Raw genomic sequence first — 13,916 nt, 5'->3', positions numbered from 1 at the left:
GCTGTCTCTTAACCACTCCCCTCCCATATATACAACGATGAAAAAGAAAGAACAGAGAGACCCCCAAAAAATTCCATTAAGAAAGGGAGATAAGAGGAAGTACACAGTAGTCAACACTCCACAATCTATATCATATCTTCCTAGACAGAAATCACAGATTCCTGGGCAGGCAATAAAGTAAATCCCTTGGCCAGTCAATCCGACAGCGCCTACTTTAAGTCTCAGGAGGATCTGCTTTGTCATTGTTCTCTGTAGCCATTTCTAAGGCAGGTTTTGAAGCAGATGTCTTTCCCAGGGAATCCACAGCTTTTGTAGCCTACTTCACACTGGTTTGACTCAGGGAGGAAAGGATGAGGATTGCTTGGAAGGTAGAGACAACCACAAGGAATCGCCAGCTTTGTACTACAGGTTCCCTCAAAAACATATCAAGCTTCTGGTCTGTCTGCTTCAGATCAATTCCTTGTGTGAGCAACCACACCCAAAAAACATTTCCAGAAATAATCTTTAAGCCTGGAGATTCTAATCTCTTAGCCGCTGACCTCTGAGCTCTCATAACAGACAAGGCAATTCCAACAATAGTCTTAGGTAAGAAGGTCCTACCCTTAATCCCTACAAAATTCCAAGTTACAGGGCTCTTTTGTCAATTTAGAGTACAAGCTAAAGGCAGAATACCTCTGGAGCAAAGCTATGTTCTTCTGCCCTCTCTGCTTTCATGCTGAGGAGCACTAATTTGAGTTCACTCCCTTCTGTAGGATCCTACTGAAAAGCCACAAGAAGTCACCAATATAGCACAATATTCCAAATTCTTCCTTTCATTTCTCCTAACACTACAGTCTCAGTTTGCATAGTCAGCCTTCCACAGAACAGCAGGTACAGATTAATCAAATGCTTTGCTACTGTATAACAAGGGTTACAACTTTCCTTATTTTTCTCCATAATGTCTGGAGGTAGGCAGTCCAAGATTGGAAGAGCTGTTCAACAATGTCCAGACTCTTTCAATCCTTCTCCTTCATGGTCCTCAGCTTGTCAGAATCATCTTTTCTCTCTCATACTTGTCATCTCATAGTTGCAAAGATGGCTGCTATATCTCCAGGCTTCATGTCTGCATTTAAGGCACAAAGAAGGGGAAAAGAGGAGAGTACCAGCCACCACTGTTCTCTTTATCAGGAAAGCAAAAGCCATCCCTGAACTTGGGAGCCTTCCCTTCATGATCACTGGCAAAGGAGAATGGGATTGTCATGACTGGCTTCAACTAGTCAGGATTTTTTGCTTGAAGCTGGGAACACTGCTGTCCCTAACAAAATGAAGGTAAGCAATAGGGAATGGGTATAAGGAAGGTCACTAAGAATATCTCCACACATAGACATTTACAGTTTTAAGAGAATGCTTGAAAAATGAAAAGCAATCTCTATTTGGTGAAATTTCAAGCAATATAAGAGAAGCAGGGGGAAGCTCCTCAGGCAGTGCTATAGAAATACACTTTAGGTAAAGAGATCTCTACTCAGGCATACCCATCCTACTTAGGAGTCTATCCCTTAAATTAACAGCCTTTAGTAACTCTGCTTTTCACAGACTCTTCCCTTCCTTCAATTCTGAACCCACAGATTCTCTAAAATACCTATGTTTATTCAACAGCTGTTTCTACGGCAGCAGAGCCCCTGGTGGAAGGGCACAGGGGTGGAGGCTATTTATAATTTAAGAACTGACAGTACATGCCAATAGCAGCTATTATTGATGAAATCCTTGAGAAATGTATAAAACAGATAAATACTGTGAAAAGCCAAAACCAGAAATATTCATGGTGCCTGCTGTTCACCAAGAAACCTCTTACAATTTGGTTTCCCATCTATATCCACCACCTGGAAGAAAATACACTGATCATACTGGTACAACCGGTTTTTGTAACAATTTTATCTCATTGTATTGGGTTGGCCAAAAAGGTCGTTTGGGTTTTTCCATGTTACCGAAAAACCCGAACGAACTTTTTGGCCAACCCAATATTTAAATTAATTTGCTTTCTGGCTTTACATATTAGGCTGATGAGGTCGTTAGACTAATTTAATCCTCTTTGGGACACTTACTGACCAGATCAGGTTTCTAAGACCACAAGACTGAGAGTTAGACCCTAGTAAACTCACTAAGGTTATACCACCCAATGTGGTCTTTTGAATAAAAGCAGCTGGCCTGCCCCAAGCAATAGCCCTTTACATCACTGAGTGTATTGGCATGAACTTCTTTAAAACATTTAATCAATTTTCATTCCATGTAGCTGCTCACAAGAGCCACTTTCTTTGATGTAAATTGTGCTACCTATAAACATACTCGAGTCACCAACCATTCAAAGTAAAATAGTTTCCAAGCAACCCTCAAATCACCATTTTTATGTATAAAAAGATAAGTAGTGTAGGGGTTATGGGCATGGGCTCTGGAGCCAGAAGGCTAGAGTGCAAATCCTAGTTCCACATTAGAACATTCTACCATAGAATCGGGCACAAATCTTTGTGCCAATTTTCCTCATCCATATGTGAGGCTTGAGGTAGTGAGGGACAGAATAATAGTGCCTACTTCAAAGAGTTGTCTGAAAATAAAATGAATTTATATATATAAGGTGCCTGGAACACAAGAAGCACTCAACAGGTGTTAGCTATCATTATTCTTCACTGGAAAATCTAATAGTATATGGTTGCATTTAATGCAAATGTAAAATGATTTGATAATAAAGATTCACTTTATATGCAAAATATGAAATAACACAAAATCCCCCCCAGTTAATAATTCATCAAGAATCACAGTTTCGGGCTCCCCTGGTGGCTCAGTGATTGAGAGTCCGCCTGCCGATGCAGGGGACACGGGTTCATGCCCCGGTCTGGGGAGATCCCACATGCCGTGGAGCGGCTGGGCCCGTGAGCCATGGCCGCTGAGCCTGCGTGTCCGGAGCCTGTGCTCCGCAACGGGAGAGGCCACAGCAGTGAGAGGCCCACGTACCGCAAAAAAAAAAAAAAAAAAAAAAAAAAAAGAATCACTCTTTCAAAGCTGCTTGGTAATTGACTTATAAACTCTTTTAAGCTACTGCCCACATGGCAATAGCAAACTTCCCATTCTTTGCTGCCAGGAATAGTCTTGAATTACACATGTCTCCTACAAAAGGCTACAGCTCTATACAGAGATGTGAAGGAGATAATAATCATAGCACTTCCCAACCCCACTGACCTCTCAGTGTTGATCCTGGTCTTCCTGGAGGTTTCCTATGTCCTTGGAGCCTAGAAACTCTACAACCAATATCCAAACAGAATTAAGTCTCTGAACACTGCCCCAGAAAACTTTTCTTGAAATAAGGGGTCACTCAGCCTGGTTGTTTTTCACATGTGTGTACCCTTCTCAGACCTGGAGTAATTACCATCCATTCCCATTTTCCTTACTGTACATAGTTTTTTTTTAAACATCTTTATTGGAGTATAACTGCTTTACAATGGTGTGTTAGTTCCTGCTGTTTAACAAAGTGAATCAGCTATACATATACATATATCCCCATATCCCCTCCCTCTTGTGTCTCCCTCCCACCCTCCCTAACTGGTCAAGTTTAATACTTCCTTGCTCACAAAGAAATATTATCCTAAATGGCCCTGATTTTCCTTTAACCTATGTCTACTCTTCTCTCCTACTCAAGTACTTCTTTCCCTTCTGTTTTATTTACTCGTCTCCATCAGCACAAGTCTTTTTTCCCTTTTGCATGTGACTGGCACATCTTCACTCTCAAACTCCCCCAACCACGCTCATTCCACACCCAATTCTTCAACTTCTGTCATTCTTTACCCTCTGCCCTATCCCCCATCTACTAGACAGTCCATTTATTTGAGGAAAAACTCTTTTATCCAAATTTATTTTTCACTTTTCTGCAGTTTACTCTTTTTTAAAAATATTTTATTTATTTATTTATTTGGTTGTACCAGGTCTTAGTTGCTGCACATGGCTTCCTTAGTTGCAGCTCAAGGACTCCTTAGTTGCAGCTCACCAGCTCCTTAGTTGTGGCAGGCATGCTCCTCAGTTGTGACTCGAACTCTTAGTTGTGGCGTGCATGTGGGATCTAGTTCCCTGACCAGGGATTGAACCCGGGCCCCCTGCATTGGGTATGTGGAGTCTTAACCACTGCACCACCAGGGAAGTCCCTCTGCAGTTTACTCTTAATAAAAATCTGGTTCCTCCTTAGATCACAAGGCACCTTTTCCAATATAACTTATTTAGTCCTTATTTTCTGCTTTCTCTGAATCGATGGGAAGAAGTGAGGAACAGCCTCTTCCTTGCTCCCAAATGCCATTTTCAGATCATCACACTGTGGCCCACTCTCCACTGTTTGAAATCTCTACCTTATCTCACATTTCAGAGAGCCATTCTCAACAATCCTATCTGAACACACTCATCTTTAAATTTATCCTCCCATCCTTCTCTCTAGTCTTGATAGAGGTGATTCAATTTCTGTTGACAGTAACATATGTATTTGAAGAGCATTATACGAACCAGAAAAATTAAACGTGTTAATGGTGATCACATGGTCAACAATGGAACAAACTGAATAAAACACATGACTACTTCTGTACTCATAAAAGAACTTTATAATTTTCTATAATACTCCTAAAGTCAAGTTCTACTAGTTCATATATTCTATCATTAGAAATATATCATGTTAGCTACTGCCTTAGACATAAATCACCATATGTTTGTCAAAATAAACCGTAGCAACAGAAAATTAGAAGGTCTTATGATGGATATATAAGCTATTCTTGGCAGATGATCAGTGTACTTAGAAGACCTTCCAAAAAGAGGATTCTACAACTTCCCAAGGTAAATCATTCTAATCTTACACATCCTGAATTTCAAAAGCTTTGACTCTTCTTATCTAAATTTCTCCTGCTGTTTTTCCTCTATAGAGATGGAAAAAGGACAGGCACCATCCTCAGTAAGTCAGCATCTCAACTACTTGAAAAGCAATATCATCCCTTAGCCTTCACTCTTCTAAACTCAACAACTTGAACTGTTTTCCAGACTCTTGTTCTCCAAGGCTTTCTTAACCTTCTTTAATTCTATTCATATTATTTTTAAATTACAAAGACCAGACCAGCTTACAAGTTTGTTGTTTTTAATATGTTTTTATGAATAGTTAACACATACTTGAACATGGCTCTATACACACACACCTTTCCAACTTTAGAATGGAGACCCAAGCTTCTGTAATTTAAAAGTTAAAGAACTTTCCATAATGTGGAGTCTACCACTATTTTCTCTTAGTTGAATTAAAACAATGATCTATGGCTATAGTTGACAAATTATGGCTCCACAAATGGCCCCAAAACATTACAAAGAATAAATTAACAAATAATTACTTACCTGACCTGTCCTCAGGTGAAAGTTTTTCTCCTAGATTGCAGAGTAGAGATGAAACTGGGTCTCACTTTATAGTTCACCTCTTTTTCTTCTGCTTTGATAGAAATTGTGGCCACCATAAAGAAAAATAAAAACAGAAAATATTTTATATAACAATTTTAGCAACACATGGAAGAGAAGAGTAGAATCTGTTTACAAATTTTATGGGCTTTTTCTTTTACTTAGTAATACTCTCAAAGAACTTCGTAATAAGTAACAGAAACTTTAATATTTTTAATTTCTCCTGCTTCCCCTTTTTTAAGCCTCAGGAAAACTATTCATTGTTAATACTTCTAAATACTAGGCTAGGAGCTGGATTAAGAGGGATATAGAATTTTATTAGAAGATTATTGTGTGGGAGGAGAAAAACCCTTTCAAACAGAGACTTTTGGGGGATGGCAAGGAATTTTATTTCTTTTTCTATGAAAGTTACTTTTTGTGTTATGTCTCCACCAAGAAAAAATTTTACATACAATATTATGGATAGAGAGTTAATAAGGATTGTCATTTCAATTAAGTGGTAACCTTCATGAGAAAGAAAGGGAAAAGTGGTATAAAATATGATCTATCTTCCACTTTAAAAGTTCCTTTTCCCAAAGAGCTTTACTTTATATGGCATGAAGAAGGTGGTCAAGGCTCAGAACACCTTAAGTATGTAAAAGTGGCATATATGAATAATATAAATTTTTATATCAAGCCAATTATCAGAATGCATAATCAATCCCTCAGAAGTTTATGGTCTTTCTAGACCCATATGCTGAAAACTATAAAACATTGAAAAGAAAGCTGAGGATGATTCAAAGAAATGGAAAGATAGCCTGTGCTCTTCGACTGAAAGAATTAATATTGTTAAAATGGCCATACTTCCCAAAGCAATCTACAGATTTAATGTCTATCAAAATATCCATGACATTTTTCACAGAACTAGAACAAATAATCCTAAAACTTATATGGAACCACAAAAGATTCAGAACTGCCAAAGCAATCCTGAAGAAAAAAAGAACAAAAGCTGGAGGTATAACCCTCCCAAACTTTAGACTATACTACAAGACTACAGCTATCAAAACAGCATGGTATTGGCACAAAAACAAACACAAAGATCAGTGGAACAGAACAGAGAGTCCAGAAATAATCCCACTCACCTATGTTCAATTAATCTACAACAAAAGAGGCAAGAATATACAATGGAGAAAAGACAGCCTCTTCAACAAATGGTGCTGGGAAAGCTTGATAGCTACATGTAAAACAATGAAATGAGAACATTCTCTCACACCATATACAAAAGTAAAGTCAAAATGGTTTACAGACCTAAATGTAAGATATGACACCATAAAATTCCTAGAAGGGAACATAAGTGAAACATTCTTTGATATAAATCATAGATCAGTCTCCCAAGGCAAAAGAAATGAAAGCAAAAATAAACAAATGGGACCTAATCAAACTTAAAAGATTTCGCACAGCAAAGGAAACCATCAACAAAATGAAAAGATAACCTATGGAATGGGAGAAAATATTTGCAAATGATACAACCCACAAGGGGTTAATATTCAAAATATACAAACAGCTCACACAACTCAATATCAAAAAAACAAACAACTCAATCAAAAAATGGGCAGAAGACCTAAACAGACAGTTTTCCAAAGAAGACATACAGATGGCCAATAGCCACATGCAAAGATGCTCAACATCGCTAATTATTAGAGAAATGCAAATCAAACCCACAATGAGGTATCACCTCACATTAGTAGAATGGCTATCATCAATAAGTCTACAAATAATAAATGCTACAGAGGGTGTGGAGAAAAGGAAACACTAATACACCATTGGTGGGAATATAAATTGGTGCAACCACTATGGAAAACAGTATGGAGGGTCCTTAAAAAAACTAAAAACAGATCTACCAAATGATCTGGCAATTCCACTCCTGGGTATATATCCAGGAAAAAAACCGAAAACTCTAATTCAAAAAGATACATGCACCTCAGTGTTCAAAGTAGCACTATTTATAATAGCCAAGCCATGGAAGCAACCTAAATGTCCATCAACAGATGAATGGATAAATAAATTGTGGAATATATATACATATGTGTGTATATGTATATATACAATGCCATTAGAAAGAATGGAATATTGCCATTTGCAGCAACATGGATGGACCTAGAGAATATTATGCTTCATGAAATAAGTCAGAGAAAGATAAATACTACCTATCACTTATATGTGGAATCTAAAACTAATACACATGAATCTGTATACAAAACAGAAACAGACTCAGACATAGAAAACAAACTTATGGTTACCAAAGGGGAGAGGGTGAGGGATAAATTATAATGGATACAATAAGAATTTATTATACAGCACAGGGAATTATACCCAATATCTTATAATAATCCATAATGAAATATAATTTGCAAAAAACAAAAATTACTGTGCTGTACACACGAAACTAAGACAATATTGTAAGGCAGTTATATTTCAATTAAAAAGAAGAAGTTTATGGTCTTTCTGTAGTCACAGGAATAATGAACATGAAAAGTTTAATAGTAGCATAGGACTTCCCTGGTGGCACAGTGGTTAAGAATCCGCCTGCCAATGCAGGGGGACACAGGTTCAAGCTCTGGTCCAGGAAGACCCACATGCTGTGGAGCAACTAAGCCCGTGTGCCACAACTACTGAGCCTGTGCTCTGGAGCCCGTGACAACTACTGAGCCCACGTGCCACAACTACTGAAGCCCACACGCCTAGAGCCTGTGCTCCACAACAAGAGAAGCCACTGCAATGAGAAGCCCACTCACTGCAACGAAGAGTAGCCTCCGCTCACTGCAACTAGAGAAAGCCCACCCACAGCAACGAAGACCCAACACAGCCAAAAATAAATAAATAAAATTTTTTTCAAAAAAAGTAGTATAATTTTGTAACTACAAAATATCAAAAGTTTATCTACCTTCAAATTTAATCATGCTAGTTTTTTTTTCCCCTCTGGTTCATTTTTAGTCTGTTAGATAAGTGAAAAATCAAATTTTCTTCTTTACATAAAAATAATCATAGAATCAGAAAAATTTAGAGCTAGAAAGAAATTTAGAGAATTTCTAGATGTACCAAGTTCAACCCTCTCCAAATCAGAGACATTCATTTAATTGCCTTTTTCAAAGTTAAAGAATGAATTGGAGGTGAAACCCTGGAATCCAGAATGCTTTTCCCACTTAATTCCTCAAGCTTACTGAGCCACAACTTTGTGTGTGTATGTGAGGCAGTAGGGTTGAACTTGAGGTCTCTGAATCAGACTGTCCAGGTTTGAATCTTAGTTCCTCCACTTATTATCTGGGTGTTCTTGAGCAAATTACTTAATCCTACGGTGCCTCAGTTTTCTCATCTGTAAAATGAGATAACAACTATACCTTCCCAACAGGACTTATGAAAAAGTTAATGCAAATAAAGCTCACAGAATGATGTCTGACACATTGTAGGCATTTAACAAATGTCAGTAATCATTAGGAGTCTATCAATAAACACATGGACATGTACTTGCTAGGTTTTAAAATAGCCTAATTAGACTAGAATTGGAATACTAGATGATTTTTATGTTTTAAAATACATATACAATCACTGATATTTCATTTTGCCATATAAACAGTGTCCCCCAAACGGTTTCCTCATGCAAAATTCCAGATATTAAACACATAATAAAGCTCACTTAATTTGAATACCATTTATTTTGTGATCACTTGAGCCCAGTGGTATACTCAGAATATGACACCCAAAAGGATCATTTTTTTTTCTAACACACCCTCCTCTACATGACAAAATTATTTTTAGTAATGACCGTGAAATGAAACAAATAATAATAGCCAGGAAAGAAACAGACAGTGAAAATTCTTTTACTCAACTCCACTTATATGCAAATATAAAATAAATATTATAGTACAAAAAAGGAAAAATGCAACGGAATTCATGTTTCTGAAAAAAGGAATAACTTAAACCTACATATTGTTTTGTGGAAGTACTAAGTAATAACATTGCACCTCCTATTGATTCCTTCTTCAGTTTTGAAGTAAACATTAATAATTTAAAAAGAACAAATTTCAAAGTAAAAGATTTTTTTAATTCAATTATTCCGAAGAATAATTTCACATATTAACTAAACTTGTACTTACAAGCCAAAAATATTAGACTTTGTTTCCCTCAAATGTTACATGCAAAATGAAAACCCTAAGTGGTCATACAGAATGACAACACTGAAGTCATCAAGTCTGTTTCTTCATCCTTATAGTCGCTATGCAATCACTGCTTAAGAATCTACTATATAAATGCAAAGATATGGACCAAAGGGGCTGCACACATGAACTGCACCTGAAGCCTTGAATTACCCTGTTCTTATGAATTTATTTGGAAAAATATCTGTAGAGCTGAGTCTATGTTTATTGAAGGCCAACTGTATAACTGGGAGTTCTCTGATTTAACTTCTATGTAGAATATGATATTTATTAAAGGATCAATAATTAAAATGTGCTAATTTGAAGCTTACATATACATTACTAAAACTTAACAGTAACTACAGTAATTGTTTAGAACCTAGACTCATAAGAAATTTTTCAGGGAGAAATATTTTATCATTGACACTGTTTAGAATTTCTGGTACATAGAAATTGCTGGTAATAAAAATTGGACAGACTTTTAGTGGGTTTATTATAGTTTAATTCCCTACAGACAATGAGAATTTTTGTTGCCTACACCCCAAGGGATGCTCTCATTGCCCCCACTCCTGGCATGCCACCGCTCAAGGTGAAATCTGCCACTGAGGTACTATCCTTGAAGATGGGCTCGCTACATTAAGCGTATTTAAGCTACTTATGAGAAAACGTTTTTAAAAAGAATGTTAATTGAGGACCTATTCAGTGCATGGTACTGTGCTTTGTTTTATCCACATAGAATGTAAGCACATGAATTTTGCTAGTTACAAGTCAATCACATTTATTCATTAAAGCCCTCTCAGCAGAATTTTTAAAGCTATTTTGTTAGCAGTTATTATGTATACTTAAATTTTTAAATAATTATCAGAGTCACATATATTCCATTTTTCAAGTTTTTCATTAACTTAAATTGGCTTTCTCCCTGTGTGTTCCAAATAAGTGAGGGTGCATCAGAAATCAACATTCAGAAGAGGTTTTAAAATATTAACATTTACATAAACATTAACAACTTAAAATCTCTTGATATTTTAAAATTTCACAACTCATGTGGCATCAGATTCAAATGTCCTACTTTTTCAAGCAGCTACCTCAAGAGAACAAATTTTAACTCTCATAGCAATCTTTTTCATTCATAGGATCAACATAATCTCCAGTCTGCCTTCTCATAATCTTGCAGCTGCATACATGCACAAATTTTCTGGTTATGTGATTCTGGTACTCCTGAAAAGACAGTCTTTTTAACTGAAAGAAAATCTGACTTACCTCAAAAGGTACTTTGGTATGGGATAGCGTGCCAATTACAGCCACATTAGCAGCAGATATATCTGGCAAGAAAGTGACACACAAGCCTTAAAACTACAGTTAATTTCTTCTACTCCTGCTGTATAGGTCCTATTTTCTTTTATGCTGTGGGGCTCCTTCACCCACAAAATCCCTCTCACTAGTCACCTACAGTCTACTAAAACCACACCTGTTCCCTTTATAGCTCTAGGATTCCCCAACCTCTCCCATTGATAAGAATCACCTGGGACAGTTTAAAAATAAAAATAACAGGCCACACTCCCGTAAATTAGATTTTAATGGGTTTGAGGTGAGGCTCCGGTATCTGATTTTAATCAAGTATCCTCAAGAGATTCTTACAGACACATTTAAGAATAAACTAAAGAGGCCTGCCAGAGATCTTCACAGTTCCTCCAAATTGATCAGTCTCAAGGGCTAATCCTCCTTTGGGTATTAGGACTTAGGGTATTTGAAAATAGAGCAGGAGAAGTTTGGAGAAAGCAGAATACCATCTTGTCTACAACTCTGATTTAGGTTTCCAACATCCTAAAGAATTAAAGAAGCAGAAGATTTTAGTTTGGATAGGTGATGTGAAGTACGACACCACCAGGGAGCAGCATAGAGCTGATAAATTACACATGTTTGGGGATTTTTTGACTTCACACTACCACATAAAATGGTGTACCTACATTTTCCATGAACTCAGATTACAAAGAAACAAAAACAAACAAAAACTCCAAAGCAGCACACTTAAAAGACACAGATAAAATATGTTAGCTTGTAATTTCCAGTTTTCTCTCTCTAGAGGGTCTTCATTGACAGCTGTTGTAGGAAAAAATTTCCCTTGAAGTAGCCTTGCACCTGAATCCAAAACTGGTATTAGACTACAAAGATTCCAGGTAAACCAAAGTGGTGTTCCAATTTTTCTGTCTGCAAGTTTCAAAATACTTGTCCTACTCTTTTAACTAGCATTGTAACTGGATGCTTTTCAATGGTTTTAATCAAGTCTTTAGAGTTCTACTAAGTGTGAGGGTGGGGGGGAATGGGGTGGAAAACAACTTTAACAAGCTATGCTGAGGTTTTGTTTTTTTTTTTTAACACTTTTTAAAAGTGTAGTTGAAATTTTGCCACCACCTGTCAGAAAACTATACCCACCCACCCAACAATCCCATCCATCCTCCCAAGTTTTCTTGACTCATCCCCACTTTCTCTTTTCCAGTCCACATTAAATGTAGAAAAAAATCCTCTGGCAACCCAGGTAGCTTCTACAAATATCACCTCCAAGGGCTTTGTGTTCCTCTGAAATTCCATTACAGCTGGGTTAAGAAACATTGAAAGATGAAGGAGGACTTGAAGAAGGAATTTTACTTACTTCCCAACTTGCCAAAATTCGATACTCATTCCCTACCTAGAAATTCCTGTGTCTAAGAAAAGTATGATCCAAGCCCCTGTGGCAATTCTGTGACCTGGGTTTTGATTTCTTCTAGCTAGAAAAGCTGAGGTGGGAGGAGGAAGAGGCAAGAATGACTAAGACATTCCTGGGAGACCAAATAGGCCTAACCAAAAAACAAACAAACAAAACAAAAAACCCACTCTAGAAGAGGTGTGAGAACCGGAAATCAAGGCTGTCTGCAGAGCTAGAGCCCATCCTGGAACTTAGCGTTCTAGAAAAGAGGGTTTCCAATCTTTTCAAGTATTTTAGCAAAAATGTCAGGACCCTACTGGAATATGGCTAGTTTAGCCTGAATTGAGACGAGTAACAAAACCTATTCCGAATCCAGAAGCTGCTTAAGTGATTGTATTCCACTGCTCACAGCAGCACCTACAGACATTAGAAAGAGTTGTATGGGAGGACTTTAACCTACAGAGAGTATTATGGGTGCATCCACAGCCCTCACGTACTCCACTTGCTCCACCCGCTAAAACCAAGAGCCACGGTCCTAAAGCAAGCATTCATTCTCCACGGGGTTGTTGTTATCTCCAAGGAGCGAAATCTTACTCTTTTCATGTATAAAGCACAGATACACGTATGGTACATAAACAGCTATTCAGGATATGAATGGTATTATAATTTCATGGCGGGTGGGGAGGAAGGGACTGGTGAACAAAACGTTTAAAAAGGCTTTTCTTAAGAGGACGATAATGGAAAGAAAAAAAATAGGCTGAGTAACACTGTCCTATAAGTGTCCTGAGCTAAAACCATCAAATGAAGGTCCTGACAGGTAATTTTCTCCCAGACAGCAGCCTAAGGGTCAAGGGTCTCTGATTCTGGTTCGATCTCGGCCACAAAGAGGTGTTTTCCTCTCCGTGCCTCAAACCTCAGAGGGCAGTGAATGCCCGCCGTTTGCTCCCTCACGGGGTGCCGTGTGTGGATGTGCCCAACAACTAGCAAAGAGTTTTGGAAACCGCAAAGCGCTGCACCAAGGCCAGAGGAGGTTTCTATTCTCGGCTGCACGAAATTCCCCGGGTGGGGCCCCCTCGGCCTCCGCACTTGTTGCTTCCCGGCCCCGCCGGCCTCCACCTCAGACCTTCTCTCCGCGAACCCCTCCTCTCTCCACAAGCGCACGCATAGCACCCCCCTCCCCCGGCCCCGCGACCCCCTCACCCACGCCACGAAACCGGCGCGCTCCGTTCAGGCCCTGGCGCCGGTCGAGTCCCCAGCCCCCATCCCCCTGCCCAGTTCCCGCCGACAGCCCGGCCCGCAGAGGCCGCCGTTTCCTAGACAGCCGCGCGGCCGCTCCGCTGCCTCCGGGGCGCGCGCGCCGACGGCGGGAGGCGAGGGCGCAGGCGCGGGCCCGGGCGAGCCGCCGGCGCGTGGCCGCGCGCGCCCCCGACCGCGGTGGGCGGAGGAGAGGAGGGAGCGGAGGCAGCGGCGGGCCGCGAGGGGGCGAGGGGGCGGGGGGGCGGAGAGGGGAGCCCCGGGAGCGCGAGCCGCGGTCGGCGCCGCTGCAGAGCCGAGCGAATCCACAGCCCGGGCAGCAGGTATGTGTCCCCGCAGCCGGCCGTGGCCGGGGCTTCCCCTGCCAC

The sequence above is a fragment of the Phocoena phocoena genome, chromosome 2 (assembly GCF_963924675.1).
Source record: "Phocoena phocoena chromosome 2, mPhoPho1.1, whole genome shotgun sequence".
Lineage (NCBI taxonomy): Eukaryota > Metazoa > Chordata > Mammalia > Artiodactyla > Phocoenidae > Phocoena > Phocoena phocoena.
The sequence above is the reverse complement of the archived record's forward strand: the minus strand, read 5'-3'. Positions refer to the sequence as shown.